This window comes from Ambystoma mexicanum, chromosome 7p (genome assembly GCF_040938575.1).
Source record: "Ambystoma mexicanum isolate Mex_15411 chromosome 7p, UKY_AmexF1_1, whole genome shotgun sequence".
Lineage (NCBI taxonomy): Eukaryota > Metazoa > Chordata > Amphibia > Caudata > Ambystomatidae > Ambystoma > Ambystoma mexicanum.
Genome location: NC_090939.1, coordinates 228,961,765 through 228,988,622, shown reverse-complemented (window position 1 = coordinate 228,988,622; position 26,858 = coordinate 228,961,765). Strand labels below are relative to the sequence as shown.

General features: G+C 44.5%; 1 protein-coding gene across 1 annotated transcript in view; it reads left to right on the top strand.

The window, feature by feature from the left end:
* The first annotated feature begins 376 nt into the window (after window positions 1-376).
* Window positions 377-26,858, top strand: part of CHAF1B (chromatin assembly factor 1 subunit B) — a 541,423-nt gene continuing 514,941 nt past the window's right edge. The window contains exon 1 of the mRNA XM_069636112.1: window positions 377-608. The gene's annotated coding sequence lies outside the window, so the exon portion shown is untranslated. The remainder of the gene's footprint in view (window positions 609-26,858) is intronic.

Genomic DNA, 26,858 nt, shown 5'->3' with positions numbered 1-26,858 from the left:
AAGGATATACCACATATACAAAAAATGAAAACAACAGATACAAATGTCAGGAAAATGCAATCAAAATAAAATCTTTTTGTTCTAACACACTATGTCAGTGTACTCCATGTATGTTTTTGCTATTGCTCTCTTGCACTTTTCCAGCTTACTCCCACTAACCCACCCCATCTCCTCCCCTTTTTCAGAGCCGCCAGAGCACCAGGGGACCACTTTGATGGTGATAGTGCGCGGTACAAATGTCCTTTAACATAACATTAACATTAACTATTGTGTTATGTTTCTTTCGAGACCTATCCACATCGTTTTAAGTGTGCGCTTGTTTTTTTTCTGCTCATTTGGATGGGAGTCCGCTTGTTTCGGAAGGACATTCAGCTTATTTTTCCCTTCCGACCTGCACATCAGCTGCTGGGCCACAGGGGCGCTGTAACGCTACCCGGCCGGCCGCTCCTGCTCTATCAGCGGGCTCTCTCTATGGTGCGGGTGCTGTCCGGGGACAGGGAGCGCGCGCGGGAAAAGCGCAACTAGTCAAGCAGAGGAGTGTCTGGTCGCTTCCCCTCCAGACTGCAGCATCTTGTTGGTAGGGACCGGCTCGCCTCTTCCTCCAGCAGGTAAGAGCTCTGGGTTATTGTTAGATATTTTTGGGGACGGCTAGAAAGCGGTAGTTTCACGTGAAGCGAGGGTGCGGTTAGAGTTCCTGCAGCTGCGTGTGTTGTGCCCTGTACGTGGACCTCGGCTCCATCAGTGCCTGAGGGGGCAGGACTGTGTCAAACGCTGAGGTAGGAGCAGCCGCTGGCGCTGATTAGAGCTGGAGCCTCGGCGCTGGTATAGCGAGGAGGCATTTGAGTACGTGAACGGGACGACTTCCATAGGTGTGCCTTCTGCGCTGACAACAGCGCGGATCCAGGACTGAAGGGTGAAGGGGACGGAGCCCGAGACGGTGCCTCAAGAGTTCACATCATCGGCGGGCGCAAGGCGGGTTCCAGCCCAGGGAAGGCAGGGGGTGGGACAGCCGGAGGCGGCCACAGCAAGGAGCAGCCACAAGGGGCCATCCCCGGCGATACTGGTGAAAGGGAGTTGCAGCCACGGGCAGAAAGGCAGTGCCCCGCCGGTGTGCCGTTATACCCGCGAAGAGCCTCCTTTTAAGAACGGAGCGTTACCAACCAGGGGCTCCACGTTCAAGGTGAGGCGGGAGGCCATACAACTGCTCTTTTCCCCTTCTCACCGTGCGGGCATTATATCTTGCCACTTGCCCATACTCGCCTGCATTTGAAAATCAACCTTAAAATATTTGCCCCGCCCATAGCCACACAAGACTCCCCAGTTGCACAAGGCTCCGCCCACCTGCCATGCCCACATGTCAAAAAGGTAAACTGTTGATTGAGTGATCGGTTATGTGCACGACAAAACTGCCTTAAATGAAACTGTGCCTTCTGCGCATTTACCATATTTACATTTTTCCTTTTGCATTTGTAAACCTTGCACTACTCCAGATAAAGGCATTTTGCTAACGTGTGCAGGCAGGTCTTCTTAGCTGAAGGCAAGGGGGCCTCCAAACATCATTCTGAAATGGGCACCCACACACCATTCCATTCTGAGATGGCCTTCCAGCCTCTCTAAGTCGATTCTGGGAATAGACCCCTGGTTTCCCGTGATAGCTACGAGTCCCAGTATGCCAAGTTAAATCCTGAACCAACTGGTTGTTGTGTGTGCAAGACCATAACAGGGAAGGGAAAACTACAGCACTTAACAAAAAGTGCGAGTGACAACTACCCTGAGCTCTGTGATGCCAGTACAGGAGAGTTGGTTTCTCTGGTTTCAAGCCAGTGGTGCCACTAAACGCCCATGTTGGCACTCATTTTTGTAATGCACCCCCTGGAAGTGTTTATTTTCCCCTTCATAATCCAAGCCTGCACACGCAAACACACTTGTCTTCTAATGCCTGCAATAAGACGTGCCAAATGGGTTACTTAAAAGCAACAAAGAGAATGAGGGGAAAAAGGCCTACAGCCTCTGAAGTCCTGCCGAGACATGGTTTTTATTTATTTGTATATGGTTTATTCAAACCTTTACAAAAACATCAAAAAACAATCATTTAAAAGAAGACAGCGAAAAATAATGTTTTCCCATTATACACAGACAACTCTACCGACAAAAAAAGACAAGACGTAAAAAGTAATATTCGTTGTGCTCAGACATTGCATAAACAATTCCATAATCCTGACATAGCAAATTTAGGTAATGGTGTTATAAATGTAAGCTTTTGACAAATCCAGATAGGGCCAAGCCCTCATGAGTGGTTTGGATATTTAAACATCTTTTCCATGCCCACTCATCCTCAAACATAATGTAGTTGAGTTTGAGGTTCCAGATGTTTTACCCTAAGTGGGTGAAGGATCAGAAATTCCATAACCAAATGTTTTAAAGACTCCTCCTTGGCCAGGCAGAACTTGCATCTAGCCACCCTCTTCTGACCAAGATGTGTCTAGTGGGAAGGACATTCCATCTAGCTCTAAGGACAATACCTAGATATAATCTATCTGGAAATTGTAGAATAACCTTCGTGGCAGATCCACAGGCTCTATGTTCGTGGTTCAAATGCACCAATGAAGGATAAGAATGGAATGTATATACAGTTTCACACCATCAAAATTGAATAATGCACGTTTTACATACATAGGATTGCAGATCAAAGACTCAGTTGTCATTCCAATCTTTTCTAAGATGGCCTCTGATCGATCCCTTAAGGAAGTCAATGTACTCGAGTGATCTAGGTTTTTATCTAGTAGGTGGTACAATGTGTTTGGCACTTCAGTTTTAATTTTTGAGTACCGAGATATACAAGCCCACTGTACCCGAGGCCACATTGATACAACACCCTAATTGCAGAGATTGGGATTGCATTTGGCATACCTAGCAGTCTTCTCCAAATACGGCCCTGAGTGCGGTTCAGTGACTCGCTCACTCTCTCTGGAGCCAATTCCAGGCCATAGATCAGTTTAGGTATAATTTCCCTCTCATAAAATATCAGAGCAGGCTTTAGAGAAAATTTACCAAACTTTCGGTCAATCCTGACCACCTGTGCTTCTAACAATTTTGCCTTATCTAAAATGGATTTGAATAAATGCTTGGAGCCAGGGTAGGCTGAGATGTTAAAACCCAAATATCGCACAGACTCCCCCAATTTCAAAGACTCCCCCAATTTACCAATAAAGCCTGATGTCTTGCCCCTTGCTTTTCTAAAGGACAGAATTCGAGTTTGGGAGGGGATTAATTAATAAGCCATTGGTTTTAGCATATGCTTCAACATTTCTTAAAGACCGTTGAAACCCCACCTTGGTATCAAATATCAACGGATCATCAGCACATGCTAACTAGATAATTTTCTCCTTGCCGATTTTAGGGGCCAGCAGTCCTTCTTTGGCAAGTGAGATGGCTGTCTGAAAAATATTGAACAGCCAGGGTGCCAGAGTGCAACCCTGTCTGACCCCCTGATAGGATCTAATTCTCCTTGATAATTCCCCTTCTTGGTTCAAACAGACTCAGACTCCGCAGTTCTCATAGACCTCACTAATTCATCTCAAAAGCCCTACAGGTAGGCCCCAACCAGCCAGTTTTAACCACAACCTACCCCGGTCGACCCAGTCAAACGCAGCAGTCGGGTCAATTGAAGCCATATACGTGCAACCACCTGCTATTGACCATGCCGTCTCTTGTACGCTCTTCAGGGCCAGGCCGTTGACATTGGTCAAATGACCCCTTCTGAAACCAGTCTGGAATTGGTCCAGCGGGTGGCTCCTAAGAGCCCACTCCTCCAAGTGTGACAACAGGAAAGAGGAGAAGATCTTAAAATCCGCATCAATTAATCAGTCCTGCTGCTGCACTTGAAGAGTGGTACAATGTGTGCTGTGTTCCAAGATACAGGGGTGGTCCCAGGGAGGACAAAATGTCGCTGAACTCCAGGCACAAGTGGGCCCACAAATTAGGATCATCCTTAAATGTGTTATTTGTTAGACCATTTGGGCCTGGAGCCCTAGAGCGCTTACATCTGGTGATTAGTTTTGAGATGGTTTCTAACTCAACTTTTGGGTCCCACCTATCCTCTCTAGTCAAGTCCAAACACCAATGGTGGGTCCATCGATGATTTCCCAAATCCACTCTCCAAAAATTTGACCCAATCTTTTTCAGAAATTGAGTTTGACTGGCAAGTTGTATAGTTTGGGTCCTGCCCATTGACCGGATACCAAAATGCACTTGCATTTGCAGAGATTAGGGTTCCAAGCATCTTTTCTGAAGCATTACAGATTTAATAAACTTACAATAATTCTTGTATGATTGCCTAACCTTCCCTATAAGCTTTCTGCACACTGCCTCGTCCTGATTAGTACTCTGAATCTGCTTTACTGTTCTTCTTAACTTCTTTTTTGCAGATGCTATATCGGAATCATAACAATGGGCATGCCTAACTTGGCAAAAACCATTTGTTCTAATTCCCGAAGCCATTGTCAGTCATTTGACCCACAAACGACTGGACCTCGACTGCATTCAAATTTTGGAGCTTCCAATCATAAGTTGAACGGCTCAATGCGTGATGTATTTCAGAGTTCAAGGCACAGGTTTTTGGGTCAGTCCACTTAACAGCATTCTGCCCTACCTTGGCCACTAAATTTAAATTTTTGCCCAAGTTTTCTAATATTAAGAACCCAATTATGGGGGTAATTCATGGATTATTTGCGCCGAAAAAAACGGGATTTGTGTGCCATTCTGCCCGCAAATCCCTGTTTAACAAATGGGGATTTGCGGGCAGAATGGCGCACAAATCCAGTTTTTTTCCGCGCAAATATTCCATGAATTACCCCCTAAATTGTGCTGTGAGAACGCAATGGTCGCTACAATCATTTTTAAGTATTTCAAATGACAGGCATGAGTTCATAAGGGAGGAGTCTATAAAAATATAGCCAGAGAGTAACTATCCCCTCTGTGCCAAGTATGCCATTTACTAGAATTCCCTGATTCAGTACTATTCCCAACCAATGTAAAGAGACCCCTCCCTCCCAAATTTATTATCCATTTCTGACCAGCTGCTTCCTTCACTGAATTACCCCTACCAGTCTCTTCCAATTCCCCCAATCTGTGAGAATATACACAATTTGCATTTAGATCTCCCATAACTATGACCCTGCCATCTGGGTGGATTTCCATCCACTCGTCCAGCACCCGACAAAGGCCATCTATGAATGGGCCAACCAGTTCAATACCTTTATGCCAACAGATATTGAGTAATGGTAAATTAAGCAAACCATCTATTGACCTACAGTCAACCCCCAATACACCAAAGGGCAAGTTCGCACTTGCCGCCCCACTGAGTCTGAGGGAGATATCTACAGCAATCAAAAGCCCCCCCCGATGGTCTACCCCCCCCCCCCACGTCCCATCTCTAGCCGATTGGATAAAAACACTAGCCGTCCAGAATGGGTGCTGAGGGTAGCCATGTGTCTTGCAGTCAAATACAGTTAACATTTCTCAGGGTTTTCATACATACAGGATTTGTAAATAAATGGATATTGCCTCGAGTATTCCAAGATTTCAAACATAGCGTTCTGCACTTCCATCTCCCACAGGTGGAATCTGTTCATGGGACCAATTTTTGCCATAGAGAGGAGATAATGGATGCCCAACACTCAACCCTGGGCCAACCTATCGGTAATGGCAGCAGCCTTGGGAAAACTAGCAGTAGATTGGCTCATCCCATTCTTAACAATTCCCTTCTTTAATTCCTGAATCAGAGAGATTTCAAAACCCATCTCTGCTAGTTCTTCTTTTTGGGTAAAAATTAGTTCTCTTACTAGCGGAGAGGACAGAGACCTAATTCTTGTACTCATATCCTCTCTGACTGGGAAGGAAACTCCGAATATCCGCCGATGACACCAAAGCCAGGCTTGGGATAGATGCAAAAATGGTTAAAATATTTGGCCGATTCAAATAAATCTGATAGTCCGAACCTAGAGTGCAATGGATCTTGACTTGATGTGTTGTGTGGCGCCCACCCTTCACCCTCTGTTGTGACTATTTTCCCTTTGAGTACATCAGAATAAGGTTTTATTGGAGGGGCGCCCGATGAACATTAACACGGCTCTGCATTCCCTACAGGAGCACCAGTGAGCCCTCGAACAGTAGCACTTGAGGTGTAATGAAAGCGCTGCAACAAATTCTTCATGCTGGCTGACACTCTAGGGTAGTTAGATTCTGGGGGAGGTCAGCCACCTCTTTGAGGAATATTGATTTTTCCCATACCAGATCCAGCCACCATCCTGTCTATAGGAAAAGTAGGATTAGGACATGAGAGGGGCAATTGTGTGATAGGAATATCCCCTGTATCCAACATGGGTCTGGCAATGTAGTTTGTAACACCCGACTCACCACCGGCACCTCATTTGGGACTCCAGGGGGCCTTATTGTCGAGCTTGCATGTACCGTTTTCCCATCCACTTTGTTCCCCAACATAATAGAGGTAGTTGCCCCCTCTGATGGGCCCCAGATAGACGGAAATTGACTACAGAATGGATCTACCAGGACCACCTCCTTGCTCACCCCAAGATCCAGTTAAATATGGGAATGGGGTCATGGGAGAATCATTCAGTCTCACGCCCTGATTCATGTTGGGAGCTCTCACTACCCTAGTAATGTCCGTATGGCTTTACTATTGATTCTGATAGGATTCCGGGGGGCTGGAACACCGACCACCCTATCTGGTATAGTTGAGATATTCTCAGGTGTGTTCTGAGCTTCCAACACTGGTTCATGTATTGAAATTACCTGTTCCGGAACAGGGGATAGTCTAGCCTTAAACAGAGTCCGGTGAGCCTTTCTTTTTTTTTTTGGCCCCCGCCCTCCGCTTTTGAGATTTACCTATCACCACAGTAAGTTTTTTTTTTTTTTTTTTTTTTTTTTTTAGAAATTGGGGGGCGGGGGGGGGTTCTCTTGCCCTTTGGCTAGGGTCCCTTCACCCTCCATGGGCATATTAGCCACAACCTACACTGGGGATTTATCATTAGTAATATCAATTATGTCCGCCACCATCCCAGTAGTTCCCCGTCCTGGCAGATTAAAGGGTCCATTCCACTAGAAGATGACCTCACTTCCAGGCGGGTTGGCTGTTCGTTTGAACCCAGATCGCCAGAGATTTCAATGAGTCCCCAAGGCATTATCAGAATTTATCTAATTTGATCCTCATCTCTCATGGGCACATTAGCAAACCGAATCTCAAACTCTAATTCCTCAAGTTTTGAGACTGGATTAGACTGCTCCATATTCAGGGCCTCCAGTTCGCCTTCTGCTTGATCAGCCAATTCAATGATGCTAATGTCTGTCAGGTCTCTAAAACCCCCAAAATTGGGCTGCATAGCCATCACTGAATGATCCAGCATAGCTGTTCCCTTTTAGGACTGGTAAGGATTTAATCTTGGTGCTAGTGGTAACTGTTTTAACAAAATAGTGGTCCATAACTCTTTGGCCTGAGATGGGCTTTAAGAACTGCATTGAATTAAATGCCTGAGGGGCTGATGCATTTGAAATTACTGCCTTACACCCCTTCTGATACCCCTGGGGTGTGATAGTCGAAATAGGGAGTCTTTCCAACATTGTCTCTATGGCCTTTGTTCTGCCGATCCCTTTATGGATCTTGGCCCGATTGGTTCAAGTACCCAAGCTGGTTTACTAGGCATATGGACCATTTTTGCAGCTGGTTTCTGGACTTCACATGCTTGTACCTCATCTTCAGTAGTAAATGTTATCCCTGTTTCTGGTGGTAGTGGGATATTTGCCATCGTATGTATGCTTTGCCTGTTATTTGCAGGTATTAAAACATCCCCCAGCTGGATACCACTAACTCCACAGGGTAACATCATGTGCTCTTGTGAAGGTGTACGCAAGCCAACTCCACTTCGTAGTCCTGATCTCATTGGGATCAATCGGCAAGGAAGTTACTAAACAGAATTCGGGTCAAAGGGTAAAGACAGCAGCCTCACTCCGCAGTCCCCGATTCTGAAAATGTGTCCAAATGAAAAAACAATAGACAGCCTCAGACAAAGTTATAATTGCTAGGCACAAACAACACTTTGCTTATTTCCCTAATATGTGTGCTGTTTAAAACACCAAGTTACGATAGAAATGACAATGGCATCAAAGAGGACTTGCCTCAACAGTCTCCCACTGCAGTACTCTTGCAAAGCCGAGTGACCTACTCCTCGCACAGGGCACAGCAAACAGCACCAGCTCTTCTGCCACCAGGGCTTACGACGCGAGGGTGGTGATGGAGGCAATTTGAATGATCCAGTAAAGTCACATGATAGTCACATGAGCGAGTGTAGCTCTGCCTCCCTACCAGCAAGAGCCGACTGCTCGCAGTGCTGTGAAGGGGCCAAAGAGCTTCCTTTCAAGTGCAGGTGCCACCACAAGTTAGCTAAAAGCACACCAGGAGCAAGTCAGTTCCAAAGGTTCTTTTAAACAGAAGTAAAACCGGCCATGGCCACCGAGACATGGTTTTAACATTTTATCAAGCCCTTGATCAGCGCTTCCATGGCAGGAACAAATAAAAGTAACCCTTAATTATAAAATCACAAACTGACTTGATTTACAATAAAAATCCCTTTTCTGAGTTTTCAGGGATGCAGGTGCAGCAAGTGCTGCCATAGCCACTTCAAGGTTGGCTGTTGCAGCCCTTTGGGCTGCAACAACCCTGGGCCTGAAGCGAAAACCTGGAGGCTCCATTCTCTTCCCTGGAGAAGAGCGTAAAAACCCTGAGTCTCTGGGATAACCCCGGTGGTTAGGCAGGTATGCCCTTGACCTCATCTTGTGCAGCCTTACCTGGAATGAGACGGCCACCTCGAACATGGCTGCCGTGATTGGCCTCTCCAGCAGCTGATTTCCTCCATCCCCATATCCTGACTGCGGGGACCACATGATAAGCTGGGCTTCTGTTTTCATCAGTGGCAGACTCGGGAGCCGGCATGCCAATGCCAGCCCCCTCAAAGGGTTTTAACGACCCCTGGCTGGAACAGGAGGGAGCTGCGGGAGCCCCCCTCTCCTATGTCGACGACCATCTCCCCGTGACTTGGCTGTCTATTGCCCGGTAAGTGCTACCACCATTGCTGACATCGTGATGGGATGCATTGGGCCCACCCCTGGGTGGCGAATTGCTCACCTATACACTGCCTTGCCTTCCACAGCTTTCAATCCCTCTTTTTTTCCCCTGCTGCCACACGCTATAATAGCGGTCCCATCCCTTTGCTGTTCCTCTTTCTCTACTTCATCCTGCGGCTCTTCATATAAATTCTCCCCCGAACATGTTTGCTGCTACAGTGTCTCCCCATCTGTCTTTATCCTTACAGTTCTGGTACCATGACTCCACTCTGCTTCACCTCCTCATATGGCTACTTAGGTGACTTTCATTCTCTGAACTCTAGTGATGTTTTTAAACTACAGATACTGGTTTTGTGCAAAAAACCAGAGGAAAGAGAAAATAATCGTATCTTGGTGTTCTCAAGCACAGCTGCTGTATTGTAACTATTGCCTTTTTAACTGGTTCATGCACAACCATATCTAGGTGTTCAAGGCTCTGCTTGTATGAGCATCTCCTGCACAAATCGCCCCTCCATCTGTTTTTGCTTGGCTGTTAGGCTACCCGATGAGTCTATTTGTGCACTGTGCAGCTCCTCTGTCTTCTCCCACCACTCGCATGGCGCTCTATCCCCCCTATCAATTCTAAATGCTCTTCTATCACCCATCTCTCACAGTCTGGAAGAAAAAAAGCTTAGTCTCTCCTGGCTTCTAAACCAGGCATACCTGTTGCCGATACCTCTGTCAATGCTACTTCCAGTCAGACTTTTACCAACCTCCCCTTTTCTGTCCCCCTCCCCATAACTTTGGACTCCCCACTTGGTCTCCACTCTCCTCCTTACCCATAAATGGTGACTCTATATGGGAAGTACTCTTGGTCTACTTCTCATCCTCTCGGTGTGTCATTAATGTCCATCACAATGGCACTATCATGGCCCAAGGCTCTCAATCTACTCTTCTCCTTCTTGACCTATGTCTGTCCTCTCTCATTAACTTCCTCCTTTCTCCTGTTACTACTCCTTCCTCCTCTCTAACCTCTCCAGCACCATCAACGGTAGTACTACGTCCCTTTACCCCATCTTGTAAAATTTTAAAGGTGGTAATTGGCTTCACTTGGCTACTTTGAATGCTCGTTCTGCTGTCAAACACCCCTCTGATATCTCTTTCTTGAAGACCATGATGTCCTCGCCCTAACCGAGATGTGGTTTAATGCGAGCTCTGTCACTACTCTCGACACGCCTTCCTGAGGGCTGCAAACTCCTCTCCAAACCCAGGCCCAACCGGACCAGAGGTTGAGCGGCCCTGATTTTCCATGAGTGGGTCCCTGCCACTTCACACTTCTGTCACCTCTGTAACTCCCTCTTACTATTCTTCCCTCCGGGCTGACCCACTCATCCAGGCAGACACTGGATGCTTTGATCTCTGTTGACATCCCCATCTCTAACCCGGTCACCACCTCCCTCTTCTGGTCCAACTGCTCTCTACTCTCCTACCACTTGAGGCCCTTCGGTCCTCTGTCTGTGCCCCCTCCCACACTGCCAGCCTCCTTCCCCATCATTCAACCGATGAAGCGAGTGCCAGTCGCTGCTTTTGCCTCCACTTTCATCACCCCACCCTTGCTTCTGACTCTGTCCTCCCTAACCTTCACCTTACCATCTCTAGCACCCTTGATCTTGACATTCTTGCCCCTTTCACGAGGATCCACCTGAAGCCTTCCTCCAAGTGCAAGGGATGGTGTGACTGATCTTGCTTCTCTGAAATGTAAGTGCAGATTTGCTGGACGGAAGTGGCAGACCTCTGGTTCATCCCCCCGACAAGCTGGCCTGTCGCCTGCTCCAAAGGCAATATAGCTTCTCTATCTGCTCCAAGAAGAGGGTCCAAATCCAAGCCTGCTTCTCTGAAGCCACTAACACAGCAGAACTTTTAAAAATCTGCAAGGATCTTGCCAATCCAACTGCAGTCTCCACCCTTCTCCTTCCTTCTCAGGCTCTCTGCACTGATTTGGCCTCCCATTTCACATCTAAAACTCGGGACATCCTGTCCTCGCTCTCCACCACCAAGAAAAAAGTAGTCCTAAGTTGGAGGACTCTCCTGTTCCCCTGCACGCTCTACACTGAGAAGGCTCAATCAATATTTGAAGTTTGATAGAATTTTGATATCGAAGTACAGTTCAACTGATTTTTTTTTTTATATAGTGCTGACCACTGTCGGTCTAAATTAATGCAACATTTTAACAAAAAAACAACTGAGCTCTAAGCGTTTCAGGATAAGTTCCGTCAGGAGCAGAAAATCTTTTTACAAAGTACATCTTCAAAACGTCATGTGTCTACTAGGTATGTAGAAAACAATTCCCATCAGTAAGGAGGATGGTGTACATATAGTCAAAATAATCTCAACCTTGCTTAAATAGAAGCGTGTAAAGAGTTTGAAATTCACCTCAGTGGATGCTTGAGGACAATTGTCTAAGGCGGTCTTCTTATGGTAATTCTCTCGGGGAGATGACCTAGTGCGTTGTATTTTATGGTTCGTACAAATCTAATGTCCTACTCTCACTTAAGATAAAAATCACATTGTGCTCGTGGGTGAACCTGCCTTACTGAAGGTACACTGGGGTCCAGTAAAAGGATCTCTATCTTGGGTTCAAGTGTTCATCGTCTTGTGTTGATCTGCAGGTCTGTATATGCACCTGCAATATAATGTGCTGAAGAACATTTCAATGCCTTTTGTTATCTAGTGAGCACTGAATATTACTCACCTACTCATGAGATTGGACTTGATGAGCTTTAAATCAGCTTGTCAGTTACACTAGGCCAGACTTGTGGGTGGTCTGTCCTTGCATCTAAGGATGTGCCGTTAATGTTGGTACACAGCAGATGGATTCTGCAAAAATGTATAAAATATTTAAGAATAGCTGCATCTCGAGGTGGTGCCAATGTTAACAGGAAGGCATTTACTCACCCTCATTTGCAGCAGGGACTCTTGCAAGCGGGTGAAAACACTTCCACAATTAAGGATGGCCGCTAATTATGTGTGTCTCAGTAAACGCAATGATGCCATCACAATTATGTGCACATATTGTAGATGTTGTCTGCTTACCTGACATCGTCAGTTATAAAACATCAGAATTAAATCAAATTGTCAATATGTATGAGTTGTTATATACTTGTTTCATGGTACAAAATGCAGAACTACAGATGTGTGCAAGTATTGTGGTTGATAGCTACCGCGTTTTAGGATGGGATGGCTCATGTCAGGTATCCTGATCTCTATGTATGCTGAATTATGAGGGCTTAATGAATCTGTGCATTCTGTGTGAGGGTCAGTCACACAAGCCCTACTATAATGTACAGTTTCTACAAAAAAATGCACAGTATGCATTGTATGAGTAAACTGAGACTAACGGATTAGCTTCACATTGATGATAGACACTTGAAGATACCTTTGTGTTGGACTGTCACGCTTTTAATGATGGACCAAACTGGGATGTTTTTCTGAACAGTCTATCAACAGTTATGTGTATGTATCTGTGTTCACTCATTAGACTATAATTGTCTCAATGTTGCTCGTATCAGGAGTTCACAATTCACTAATTAGTATTTTTAGTGATGTCCACCTTTGTAATGGACTAATTTAATGCTTTGGTACCAATATACATTTTTGGGTTGCATCAATCGTTGTGCAGCACATCTTCTCTTTGACCATCTATACATTAATTTCATTTTTATGTGCTAATATATAGTTACATTGAACGTTTCCAATTTGTTTCTTCTACATTGACTTAAACATTGTTTTGATTTAGATTGAAAGCATTCAAAGTACATATTTTACATTAGTTGAACATTGTCACAAATGTCATACATATGTTGGCCAAGTACAATCCATGAATTATAAAAACGCTAACAGTAAAAATTGATGGTGTTTTCACTTTTTCCAAAATTACTTATTTTGAGTTGGGAAACGGTCTGTTTTCTTCAAAGTGCCTTGCTACGGGTGATTTTCTGGTTTTTAGTCCTAATATTTGACTTCTGTTCGGTTAGTCTGTACTTCATTTTTCGAGTTGTTTGTCCTACATACCATTGCCTGCATGGGCTGATCAATCAGTAGCGTAATGTGTTAAAGTGATTGTCTGTCTTGTGCGGGGGTGTCTGACATCCCCTTTCTGTACATTGCTGCAATGGCAGCAATGTAGATGGGAAAGTTCCATCAGGTAGAGTTGTTTTGTGGGGCGTCTGCTCTTTCTGCTTTCACTAGGTTGTCTCGTAGGTGACGCCCTCTTGTATACGCTACCATGCATGGTCTAGGGAACAATTTTGTAAGTTCTCTATCCATTTTTCTTTAATGGGGGATTTATTCGGGCACATTGTTTTGAAAATGTCGTCAAATGTATAAGTGGATGATCCCTTATTATTTTTCAACAAGGTTTTCCTGGTTTGTAATACCCTCTGTTCTTAGTTTCTGTCAGAATTGTTTCTGGGTAACCCCAGGATCATCTGTTAGTGTATCTGCTGCTTGTGTAAATTCATTTTCATCAGAGATGGTTGTTCTCACTCTCAGATATTGGCTTCAGGGGAGAACAAGGCATACATTAGCAAACTGCTAATCAATTTCTGAAAACTAATTAAAATAGTCTTGTTAAGCAATGAAGAATTTTTGAGTAGCAATATTGTACAATATTTGAAATGTCACCATAAGTTGTGTATCCTAGACATAAAATGAGCATCAATACACCTTTTTTTGTGTACCACTTAAGACATTGAGGGGAGTGTCTGTAAAATGTGGGCACAAATATGATAAAATGCTCTGAAAACAGTTTTGAGCGCAAGGCTCTGTGCAGCCAGTGTTGCATAGGGCAGTGTCCTGTATTTTGTATGCTTATCACATCATTTGGTGTGTAAGGAGTAGTTCCATAAACAAAAAAGTTTGCAATGTTTAAAGTCCTAGCCTGAGATTAAGGTAGCTAGCATAGTGGAGTGGTATTATTGACATCCGTAGGTTTACAGTAAGTGGACATACTCTTTCCTGTTGGAGTGACTTTAACGTCAAATAAGTGTGACACTTGAGATAGTGCAGGGAGGACTCGTTCATCCTGGGGGTCCGTCCAAATGTCAAACTTATTAGCCCAAATTCGATGCTCGATAACATGTGTTCCAAAAGTGACCTTAAATATGAACGTGAAGGCTGGGGCCATGGCTGAGTCCATTGAAGTGCTGGATATTTGCAGGTAGTATTTTGTTGAACCTGAAATAGTTGTTATACAGTGTCGACTAAGTTCTAGTTTGATTGGAAGTATTCTTGTAAGAGTATCCATTCGAGTGTGTCCAGTCCCTCACTATGCAGGATGGGAGGTATAAAGGCTTTGTTTGTCTAACGTGAAGAGTGTCCAATCTGGATCAAAGGTACTAGGGTCTTCTAGGGTGGTCGGGAAGTGGGTAGTGTCTCTAAGATAGTGTGGTTTTCTGAACTAATGGTTGAAGTCTAGCCACATTTCTGGCTAGACATCTGGTCAAAGATGCTGTCTGTGGCTGCCACGATGGGTCTGAAAGGGGATGCTGTATGTTCTTTTGAATTTTGGGCAGTCCATAAAATACAGGCATTATCGGGTGTTTATTGGTCAGAAAATCTTTGGTTTTCTGTGTGTGACCCATTCTTCCGTCCGAGCATTTGACAAAACCTTCTGTGATGGTCTTAAGGGAGTGAGTAGGGTCATTATCAAGTAATAGTTAAGTATTGGTGTCCCCTAGTAGTGCAAGGCAACTGGTGGTGTAAAAGTCTGAGTCCATTATGGTGATGGCTGCGCCTTTAACTGGCTGTTTAATTTCTATAGTACAGTATTTAGAGATTTGTTTGAGTTGATGTTTCCGCATATTCTGTTCCCTTATATCAATATATTTCATGGTTTTAAGATCTTTTACCATTTTGGTTTCAAATAAGTCAAAGGTTGAGTTTCCTGTGGTTGAAGGCACTCTTGGGCTTCATTTCTAGCTAGTCGAATGTCTGAGATCTTTCTTCCATGAGGGGACTCCAGTCAAAAAATAGTTTTAATATAGTTTTCCTCGTTAGTTTTGCTATGTTGATTTGTTCATCAAATAGATTGGTGTTATTCGTAGGAACCAAGGAGTCCTAACCTTAGTAAGTCCATTTGTTTAGAGAAAGTTTGGCTGGAGATGTTAATGACTAGGTCACTGTTTTGTGTTTCTTGCCTCTTCTTTCCTCTCCTTGTCTTTCGCCTTCAAAAAAAGGATGTGTATTTGTTGCACTAGATTTTCCCTGTGTTGGTGTGCTGATGGGAATTATTTTCTACTTGCCGAGCTGGGGATGCTGAAGGAAGCAAAGAGGAAGGAGCCAGAGCATAAGCAACCCTGGAAAGCTTGCAGCAGGAAGGACTTGGAAAGCTTGCAGCAGGAAGGACTTCCAGGACACTGAGCCTGTAGCAGCAGAGACGCTGCAGTGTGGTGGGGAACCTATACATCCAGAAGGCTAACCCAGGGGCAGTTCAGGCTGCGTGACCATGCCCCACCCAGAACTCCTCCCCTGGGTTTAGACCCAGGCTCTTGAGTAGCAGGCGTTGAGACCCTGCCCTCAGGAGAACCCATTTGAACACTGATGCACTCTAGGATTTGAAGTCATAAACATTTATTTTGAGAACCTGAGACCCCTGAGGAGTTGAGAGCGCAGCGGTGCACGAGAGAAAGCTGTACTTCCCGAGTGAAGGAGAGCGAAAGACCAGGCGGCTGAATCCAGGAGGCTGGGGAGTGAAAGCCCCTTTGCAGAGAGACCGCTGCTGCCTAGATGCCAAGGGGGCTATGCAGGGCAGCCCAGCAGAGAAGGAGAGAGACTGCATACAGTGATACAAGGTTCCCAGCGGACCCTCTTGGGTGAACGGCAGAGTTGGGGAGACGCTGAGGCTGAAAGAGTAACGGGGTTTGACGCCGACATCAGACACACACAATAAAAGACTCCTAAACCCAGCCGGTGAGTTAATTGAAGCGGCGCTCTCTAGTTTGGAGTGCTTGCAACATTGAATCAAAGAATGAAGATTACCTGCAAGTGGCTAAGATGCGAGAAAGGGGGAGTCCGTTGTTGAAAGCCAGAAGTCAAGAATACTAAATAACTAAGTATCGGAGTGGTCTGGCAAAAGGGAATGTGCCTCATGGAAAGTCTCTAAGAATGGTTGTGAAATTGAAGGTAACTTTGCTTTATGAAAACTAAAAGTACCAAAAGATATTGCAGTTAATAAATTGGGCATGAAAGTGGTCCTACAAATGGTCAAACAAAATCCTGTGCAGTCGAAAGTCTTTGATTTATTTGATACATAGAGGGGGACTTGAACCCGACGAAGGGAAGTCCAGTAAAAGGTAAAGAAAGCTAGGGGCTGGAAACCCTGGAAGTGAACCGAGGAAGGTTTGAGCCCGATCGAGGGGAAACTTGAATTGAAGAAGGAACATTGGTTAAGGAACTTTTGTGTGTAAACTGTGTAAAGCCCAGGAAGGTTGATCTGAACTTGGGGGAAGGGTGAAGCTGAATGCCTAAAGGACAAGAGCGCTCTGGAAGACCGAGTCGGCAGTTTAAGGTGTATTCACATAGTTAATGTGGGTGTGAGCCTGGTGAACAGTAAATCACCCGAGAAGTTGTACATGTGAAATCCTGAGTGTTGCTTCAGCCCCTCTGAAATAAGAGACTTTGAATGGCAAAGAGACTTTGATACAATTGGCCCTGATGCAGAGGTTTTGAACTGCAATCTCGTGCTAGAGAAGCCGGTGCGTGTGCTAAGCTTGAGCGTGCTGCCTTGTCCCGTGCTGAAACTTTGGGAAGGGAAGCCAACCGCTCAAATATCCTGACAGATCATTTCCTGAACACTTCATTTGCATAACATTGTTTCCCACACTATTTGTATTTGGAGGTAAGGATTGGCAATAGGGTTATTAGTATAGGCCCTTCTACTAGGACTTCATTATTTGATGGTGGTAGCTTGCTCCGATCTTTAGGATTAGATGGGCGTTTTTCAAACCCATTTGAAGTTCAATAAACACCCTTGAACTGTGATCACTTGTGTCTGTCGACTTACTGTTGATACCATGGTTTCCTTACACAGACTAACTGAACATAAGGCCAATATCTGGACTAAAAAACAGAAATCACTCGTAGCAAAGCACTTTGAAGAAAACCGACACACTGTTGCTCTACTCAAATGTCTTTTTGAAAATAGTGAAAACGCCATCAAGAGGAGGAAACGTGATCAACCTACTTATGCGCCGGGAAATGTTTTGGATACATAAATTGGACTCCTTGGAACCAACAGGAATGAACGAGAGTTTTCACTGTCAGCATTTATGATTCATGGATTGTACTTGCCTAACATATGTATGGCGACATGTGTGACCATGTTCAACTAATGTAAATTATGTACTTTGAATGCTTTAAATATATATCAAAACAATGTTTGTCAATGTAGAAGAAAAATTGTAAAATGCTCAATGTAACAAAATATGTCACGTACAAATTAAATGAATGTTTAGATATTCAAAGAGATGTGCTGCACTACTGTTAAGGATTGATACAACCCAAAATGTATATTGGCACCACAGTATTGGAAATTATTTAGTCCATTACAAACGTGGACATCACTAAAAATGCTAATTGGTGAATTGTAAACTCTTGGTACTCTTGGATAGGAGCAATGCTGAGACCATTATAGTCTGAATGAACACTGACTGCAGATCGCCCATATAAATATTTTGGTATGTGTTTATATACTGTTCAGAATTACATCCCAGTTTGGTGTAACATCATTGAAAATGTGACAGTCCAACACAAAGGTAGACCACATTTAGGACACGCACCATCAATGCCGTATCTTCAAATGTCTGGTAATCCATGTGAACAGGGGCTAAACCTTTTCTGTCTCTATTTACCCATACAATGTATACTATACATATTTTTTGTATACACTGTACATTAGAGTAGGACTTGTGTGACTGAGCCTCACACGTAGGCAATGCACTGGCTCATTAAGCCCTCTTAATTCAGCATACGTAAAGATCCGGATAGGTGACATGATCCGTCCCATCCTAAAATGTGGCCCTATCCACCACATTACAATGAATATGTTTTGATACTTTGAACACATCTATAGTTCTGCATTTTGTGGCATGAAACACTGAATAAAGATATTGCGACTGCATTTTAAACATTTTAATATATAACAACTCATACACATTGACACACAGGATTTGATTTTAATTCTGATGTTTTATAACATTGACATTTCGGGTAAACAGACACATCTACGATAGGTGCAAGTCATTGCGATCACATCAATGTGATGACATCGTGTTTTACCATGACGCATATATATGCATATAATTGACGCCCATTTTGGGTTGTGGTTTTTACCTGCTTCCAAGAGGCTGTGCTGCACAAGTGTAAGTAAAACAGGACGGTACTTCCTGTTAACATTGTCGCCACCCCGAGATGCATTTATTCTTAAACATCATTTTATACATTTTTGCAGAATCCATCTGCTATATACCAACACTAACAGCACATCCTCGGATGTAAGGATAGACCCACCCACAACTCTGGCTTAGTGTAACAGATAAGCTGTTAAGGCTCCCCAACTCCAATTTCATAAGTAGGTAAGTGATATTCAGCCCTCACTAGATAGCCTTTATAGATAACGAAAGACACTGAAATATTCTTCTGCACATTATATTGCAGTTGCATATACAGACCTGTAGAGCAACACAAGCTGTTTAACACTGGACTCTGAAATGGAGATCCATTTGCTGGACCCCAGTGTCTTCCTTCAGCACAATGCGATTTTTATCTTAACTGAATCCTCGAGTAGGACATTAGATATGTACTTACCATAAAATATAACACTCTGGGTCAGCTACCTGAGAGAATTACCATAAGAAGACCGCCTTAGACAAGTGTCTTCAAGCATCCACTAAGGTGAATTCCGAACCCTTTACACATTTCTATTTGAGAAATGTTGAGATTATTTTATGAGTATATGCACACAATCTTCTTTACTGATGGGATTTCTTTTCTACTTGCCTTGTAGACACATGAAGCTTTGAAGATGTATTTGAGAAAACCATTGTAAACCGATTTTCCGCTCCTGACGAAGGGAACTTAGTCCTGAAATGCGTAGAGCTCATCATTGTCTTAACATTTTGCCTACTAATCTTGTATTAAATTAGAGTGACAATGGTCGGCACTATATAAATTAATTGAACTGTATTTAATTATATGAACATTTTTGTATCAAACCACAAATATTGATAGTCTTCTCTGTGTAAAGAGTGTGGAGGGGAGGGTCCTCCAACGTAGGACACTTCTTTTTTATTTTTGTTTTCTCGGCACACCGTAGCATCCATAACTGCGTTTTTGTTTTTTGTTTTTTTTTCGCACCTCAGACCATTCTAACGTACCAGAATCCACGCAAAAATTGAGACCCCAAATTTCATCAACGGTGTGCGCGCCAGTCACTCTCCACCATCTCCCCTCCCTCCCCTGCTCCTCTTACTCCACCACTCACCGTCCCCCTCTCCTGCCCATAGCACCTGATAAGGTCTCTAAAGTTAGCTTCTCAATGAAGGTCTGATCCAAACGGGTGCTCCCCTGCTACTCTAGAACCATTAAGGACAGCCTCTCCTCCCTGCCAACGCCTCTTGTCGACTTATGTAACCAATCCTTCGCGACTGGCTCTTTTCCCCCCATGCATCCTCTCCTAAAATACTATCTGCTGACACCACCTGCCCAGCTTACTATCTCCCCCAACTGATCCTTCATACTGAACTTATTTGGTGCCTCCATGACCACCAATCTGGATTCCGGGCATCCAGAGGCACGGAAACTGCTCTCCTGAACACCAGTGAAGACATGCTCGATAATCTCGAGTCTTAACTCTTATGCTGTTGTCATTCTCCTCGACCTTCTCTGCCCTTGACTTGGTTAACCATTCTATCCTCCTAAAACAACTCTGTGGTACCCTCGGCATCACGGACTGGCCACTAGATAGGCTGACTTATTTTCTCACTAACCACCCATCCCAGCTGCAGCTGAGCCCTTTATCCTGCACCACCTCAATCTCTACCTGCGGTGCCCCCCAGGGCTCTATCCCATCGCTGTGGCTTTTCATTATCTATAATGCCCCTCGTGCTCACCTAATCTCCTCATTTCCAGTTTTATGCTGACACAAAGCTCTCCTTCAAACTTCCCTCTACTACCTCCTCCTCTCATCCCTTATTTTGACTGCTAGCCAGGCATGGTGCATGATCAGTCTTCATCCCAGTAAGACTGAGATCCATCTCATTGGGACACCTGTTGGGGAGAATTCTCATTTCTGTGCTAATTCCCTTTAACTTTAGAGACCCCCAGCTCTTTTGCTGGACTTTAGGACTTTTTGAGTTTTATCCTGGAGTGAGTGAGACCTTTTTTCCTCCACTCTCTCATGTATTTTTGGATTCTGTATTTCCTTTGTTTTTGGAGTCTGACAAACTACATAGGCATTGATTGATTGATATTTTATTTCTATCGCGCTCGTTCACAAGTGTTTCAGAGCGCGACAAGGCAAGGGAGGGGAACAGGGAAGAACAAAACGGCGATCTTACTAGGCCCAGTGACATTGAGAACACGCAAGTGCATGGGGGAGGGGAAAAGTGCATGGAAGGGGGGAGAAGTGGAAAGTGCGAAGCAGAGGAGAAACAGATAAATAACAATAAATAAGGATAACAGTGGTAATGCAGCCAGCAATTTGCAAGTGCTAGGTTTAAGGCAGCAGACAGGGTAGGTCTGATAAGTGCAGGAAGAAAAAGAGGAGGGCCTGTATGGGTACAGATACAGACCCCAGTGCAAGGGGTGGCCCGGAGGCAGTGCTGGAGGGTGGCAGGATGAGCAGGTACCTGGGCCCGAAGGACCGAGGGTGGTCAGGTGCACAGTGCCAAGAGAGAACAGATCAGCAGGGGAGAGGGGGAGCGAAGGCAGAAGAAAAGAGGAAGGTCTTGAGGTGCTTCCGGAACCGGAGATGGTTCTCCTCAAGTTTTAGAGTGGCAGGGAGGCTGTTCCGGAGGGAGGCCCCAGCCGAAGACGGAGATCTACCCCCAGCTCGTTTCTTAGAAAAACGACTGACCCTGAGGGAGTTGGAGCGAAGAGCTCGAGATGGGAGGTATTTGCGGAGGGATAGCTGAAGGTATTTTGGACCCAGGCCCCAGAAAGCCTTGTGGACAATGCAGAGGGTTTTGAATTTAATCCTTGCTTCCACTAGGAGCCAGTGGAGAGATTTCAGAGCTGGAGAGATATGATCCCAGGGCTTGAGGCCAAGGACAAGTCTTGCAGTCCTGTTCTGGATTAGTTGCAGAGGGTGGAGAGTAGAGGCAGTTAGATTTAGAAAGAGGCTGTTACAATAGTCTAAGCTAGAGGGAACCAGAGCTTGGGATACCATGAGCTTCTGGGGGAAGGAGAGGAAAGGCAGAGTACCTCCTGAGAAGGTGCAGTCGGAAATTTGACTTTTTAGAGACCTCAGAGATGTGGGCGGAGAAGGAAAGGGTGGAGTCAAAGATGACCCTGAGGTTCTTAGCCTCGCAGGTGGGGGTAGGAGGAAGGCCAAGGGAGGCCGGCCAGAGAGTGAGGGGAAAGGATGGTGGTGTGCCGATGAGGAGGATCTCCGTCTTGCTGGCATTCAGACAAAGATCATTGGCGGCACACCAATCTTGAATGGCAGTTAGGCAATCAGAGATGAGAGAGGGAGAACAGGTGGCAGAGGGCAGCCTGAAAATGAGTTGTGTCGTCAGCGTAGCACTGGAAATTTTAGCAGAAAATGGCAATGCAGTGGGTGAGAGTTGCCAGTTATTGTTTGAAAAGCCAGGGCGAGAGGTTAGACCCCTGGGGAACACCACAGGTAGAGAGGAAAGGAAGGACCCAAGTTTGACCTGGGAGGGTCGATCTGAGAGGAAAGAGGTCGGCCAGGCCAGAGCCTGATCAGTGATACCCAGGTTTTCACGGAGACGGTTGAGCAGGATGTATGGTTGACCGTGTCGAAGGCAGAAGAGCGATCAAGGAGGATGAGGACAGAGGGAATGTTAGAGTCAAGGTTGGAGAGCAGATCTTCACGGATGTTCAGGAGAGTAGTTTCTGTGCTTCTGGAAGCTCTGAAGCCAGACTGGTGGTCATGGAGACAGCCAACAGAATTGGAATGAAGGTTAAGCTGAGAGATGGCCAACTTTTCCAGGAGTTTGCCAAGAAAAGGGAGTAATGGAAATTGGGCGATAGTTAGCTGGCAAGAAGGATCAGCTGTGGGTTTCTTGAGAAGAGGATGCACAAAGGAGTGCTTCAGAGGGGAGGGGAAGGATCCAGAGGCAAAGGAGTGGTTGCAAAAATCAGCAAGGGCCGGAGCGAGGGTGTCAATGTGGTCCTTGATGGTTTTAGAGGAACAGGGATGAGCCTGTTTTGACGAGGCTTTCATAGACTTTCATGTCTAGCAACCTCGTCGGTGAAAAGAGGAAAGGACGAGAAGGATGGTGGGCGGGTGGCTAAAGGTGGGTCAGCAAGCACAGATGGAGAGGGAAGAGGAGGGGTGTGGGTGGAGAGGGTGGACAGCGTCATCTTTTTGTATTGACACCCAGCACCTTCAGTGGTTTAAATACCTTGTCTTGGGAAAACTACTGTTCCCAAGAGTAGTAAAGTGAAATTGACTTTACTTGCCCTTTTGTTGCTGTAGATCCAGCACACCCCATCTTATGTGGAGTGCTGGGGGGGTTACTTAGTAGCCCCTTTTTCTACTTGCTCATGTAACACGTTTTATGTTGCCCTCACTACTTTTAATTGCTGTGGAAGTGGTTTAATATTCTTGTGCTTTTCTACCACAGGGTGAATCCTCAGCTGCAGTATAGCACCCATGGGGGACCAGTGTCAATGGCCCTGGTCGTCTTTTTTCGCTATTTCTTGCTAGTGAGGTCTTTCTTGGGTTTTATTATGCGCACCAAACCAGGTTTAACCCTTTTTGCTTGTTTTTTATTTTGGCGGGCTTCACCGCTGATACCTGCCTCTGGCTCCAGTGTGCCTGGCAGGGCAGGAAGCGAGGGAGGTGCCCAAAACTCCTTGTCCTTAGTCTCCTTGGTTACCTGAATGCACCCAGTGCTGATTGGCTGGCTGTCCTTGCAGGACAGCCACCCTGCTGTGAGTGACAGCTAGTCTGTATGAATTGGGAGAAACCTGCATAAAAGGCGAGGCTTCTTGAACAGAAGATAGTCGACCACTGGACAAAACCTTTGACTAAGGAATTGTGAAGAGAAGCTTGCTGCATCCTCCTTGACCGTTGACCTGTCCAGTGAAGCCCTGCTGCTGTGCTGAAACTGCTTTTCCGAATACATTAACCCCAAGACTAACTTTGCTGGTAGACCTTCCCCAACTGGCTGTACTTCTTTGCTGCTGCTGGAGCCGAGTGCCAGGGGTCGAGGTCTGTAGTTGAGTGCAACGTTTTTAAGCCGGACCGAAGCCCCAGTAAGATCCTGAGGCCCCTCCCGAAGCAGGACAAACCAAGCTTGTCACCTCACCAGAGTGCTGTACTCAAGGAGTGAAGGCAGCCCATCAAGTTTCCCAAGATCCGCGGTGGTGTTATATTGCCGGTAGCTGAAACCGCCAAGTGCTGCAGAACTGAAAATAGCCCATAGTCGCTGACCTTCGAACTGCAGTGCAGGAGTCTTCCATATGTCCTCACCCTTGTCCCCACGAGGCCCAGGAACCTAGGATTTGCAACACTGTAACCAGAACAGAATCCAGCTGGATCCTCTTCCACTAACCCAAGGTACTGTGCTGACTAAGGGGTAGTTATCTGTTGTCTGTAGCTTGCATTATCTCACTTCTTGCAGTAGCTGCTTTTTGGAATAGTTGATCTCGCCTCCCTTTCACAAACCAGCTTGTGGCCCAACAGTGATTTTTCTACAAACTCTCTAACTTTGTGCAAGATGTTTGTGCTATCTAAGAAGTGCCTCAACTCCATAACATTGTTCAAATTGACTTTGGCTGTCCTGGCTCCCTGCAGACTCTTCTGACCCTTTCTGACTGTCGCTCATATGTGGTACACTGGTTTAACTAGTATTCCTGGGAAAGGTTTTATCTAGACATCACTGGGAGATTGAAAAGTGCTCACATGCGCCGAGAACCTGTTAACCCTTTTCCTTCCTAACCTTTTCTTTTTCCACAACCACAGATTTTACCAGTGCAAAAAGCGATATATAAATGCCAATACTGTCCTAGTAATTGAAGTCACCCCATGGTGTAGGAAGTGTGCATGAAGCATCTCTAATGAGTATCTATTTATCTTGATTCTGAGTGTTATGAAGTGTATTTTTATTGTTGCACATTGCCCTTTTTAAAGAATGCTTATTTAAAACGGACCGTTAAATACATTTTTACTAGAAAACCTTGGGAAGTTTGGCTGCTCAGTCACTCTATCAACTTATGTAGTACAGACCTATACCAATAGGTGTCGAAAAAGTTTGGGGTTTTTGGTGTGCCAACTGTATTTGGGCCTGCGCCCTACAAATATGGTGTATTGATTTCTCAGGTGTCGCAGGTGTAAGGAAAGGGAAAGAGGCACAGACCCCTACCTCTTGCTGAAACAAACAAAATAGTTTCCCGCACACAAGAACTGCGCCACACAAGTATTGTTGTACAATTTTCACATTTTTAGCCGGTGTCCACATTTCCATGGTATTATGAACAAAAAGTTTTTGCCCTATTGGATAATCTGTGTTTCAACACTACAGGTGTCTTTGTCAAATCAGGGCCAATTTTTACTTTAGAATCAAACAGTAAAATCAAAACTGAGTATAACCCATGTTGTATCAAAACTAAGTATAACCCATGTTGTATACATATTCCATTTGTCATTCATGGATCCACTATATATTCAAAATCCGGTAGAAGAAAATAAAATAAAGTGACAGAAAAAGACTGGGGGCTGGGGGTTGGGTGGAGGAGGCAAGGGTTTGTAGAAACAGAGAATAAACATAAAATCAGTTGAGATGTCTATGGATGTTTATAAAGAATGCATATTTCTATAATCAAGATTCGACTATAAGTAAGTGCAAATGTTGTTGTTCCCACATTGGAAAGGTTTGTTCACAAAAAAAAGTGTGGAGTGACGCATTCCATTTATCACTAGTGATATTATTTTTGTGGGTCATAAAGATATTGTTTCCACAGCATACAATCATAAACATAGATATATTGTCAGACACTGTACGGGGTAATGTTGGGTTGGTATGTATATGCCTTACCTAAAACTGATTTCGTCTAGGATCAAGTTCAGAAAGTTGTTCGGAAAATTTTGGTCTATGGGATCAATCCCTCCTGTAAAAAAATGTTAATCAATTAGGTAGATACTTTGACTTAAAGCTACCCGAAAGTCTAATCCTACTGTAACCAATTTATATGAATTAGCTTTATAACATGTATTTAGTTGTACAAAGAAATTCTGTATGCTTTGTAATCTAAATTGGCAAAAGTCCAAAGAGATAGCAACACGCGTTGTAAAAAAGTAGGCTATATGCACCTCCCAATACACATACGCAGGTTTCGGTTTCCCCGCTTATTTTTGTGACTAAGCATTTCATGCATCGAGCTTGTTAAGTTTTTCTTTTCCCCAACACGGACCTCAGTTCGGAGGCCGTTGGTCTGGGTATTTCATCCCTAGATTCATCCCTATTGTCCTCATTCATTGCATTTTATTGTTCTTAGGGTTTACCTGAAAATAGTAAACTGTGTCCTCGCGTCGGCTAGAAGGCAGTTTTGCGAGGCTATGTTTTCAAGACGTTACTATAGTAACGAATCGTCCTTCTACTATTGCCATTACCCAGAATCGTGCTGAGGTGTGTGAGCGCCATATTTTGGGCTCCCAGGTCGTACGATGAATGTAAATGCAGGCATGAATGCCCAATGTGGATTAGTAAAATTAATTCTCTAGGAACAAAAACGGTATAGTGTAAACAAAAAATGTTGTGGCGCAAGAGATGTTAAACCATAGTAGACGGGTCAGCTACTCTATACATCATAACGTGTTGATATTGTATTGTTAGTAAATATGGGTTTTGTGAGTGTAAGAATAGCACCTAGGGGGGTCATATATTAAAGTAGTTTTAAACACTCGGCTTAATGTTTCGTTATGTGGATCTTGTGTATATTGAGCCATGTGATGGAACAATATCAAGTAAAGAAACAAATTCCATCGACGGACACATTAAACATGGGGCAAATAGTAGTTTGCCCCTATATGTGCAAGACAAACAATATTAAAATCTCAAAATGCATACATATCAGTAATCGCATTGTTTCATGGGTGTATACCCATATTGTGTGTGTTGTGTACATTTGGTGGCACCATGTGACTCAGTTAGAAAAAGTGAGGCAAACGCTATGTAGTTCCATATACACGGTGGAATATATGTTAGAGCAGATTTCGTTCGGTCCGCATGTGACTGAGGTAAATAAGTCAAAAGTCCTGTGTAGTTTCATAAACAGAACACCTTATACACAAAGCGAATTTCAAAGGGTCCGTGTACAGCCAATATCAGGCATATACATGGTGGTATTCCCATTAGAGAAAATGCATCATTTCATTGTCTTTTAACCCAAAGTCAATCTTGTGGAATTTGCATATTAGGCATGCCTAATCTTGACGTAGCAAGATTTCCTTATCCCCCCCTCCTTTTTTTCCCAATACGATTTTCTTCAAACCA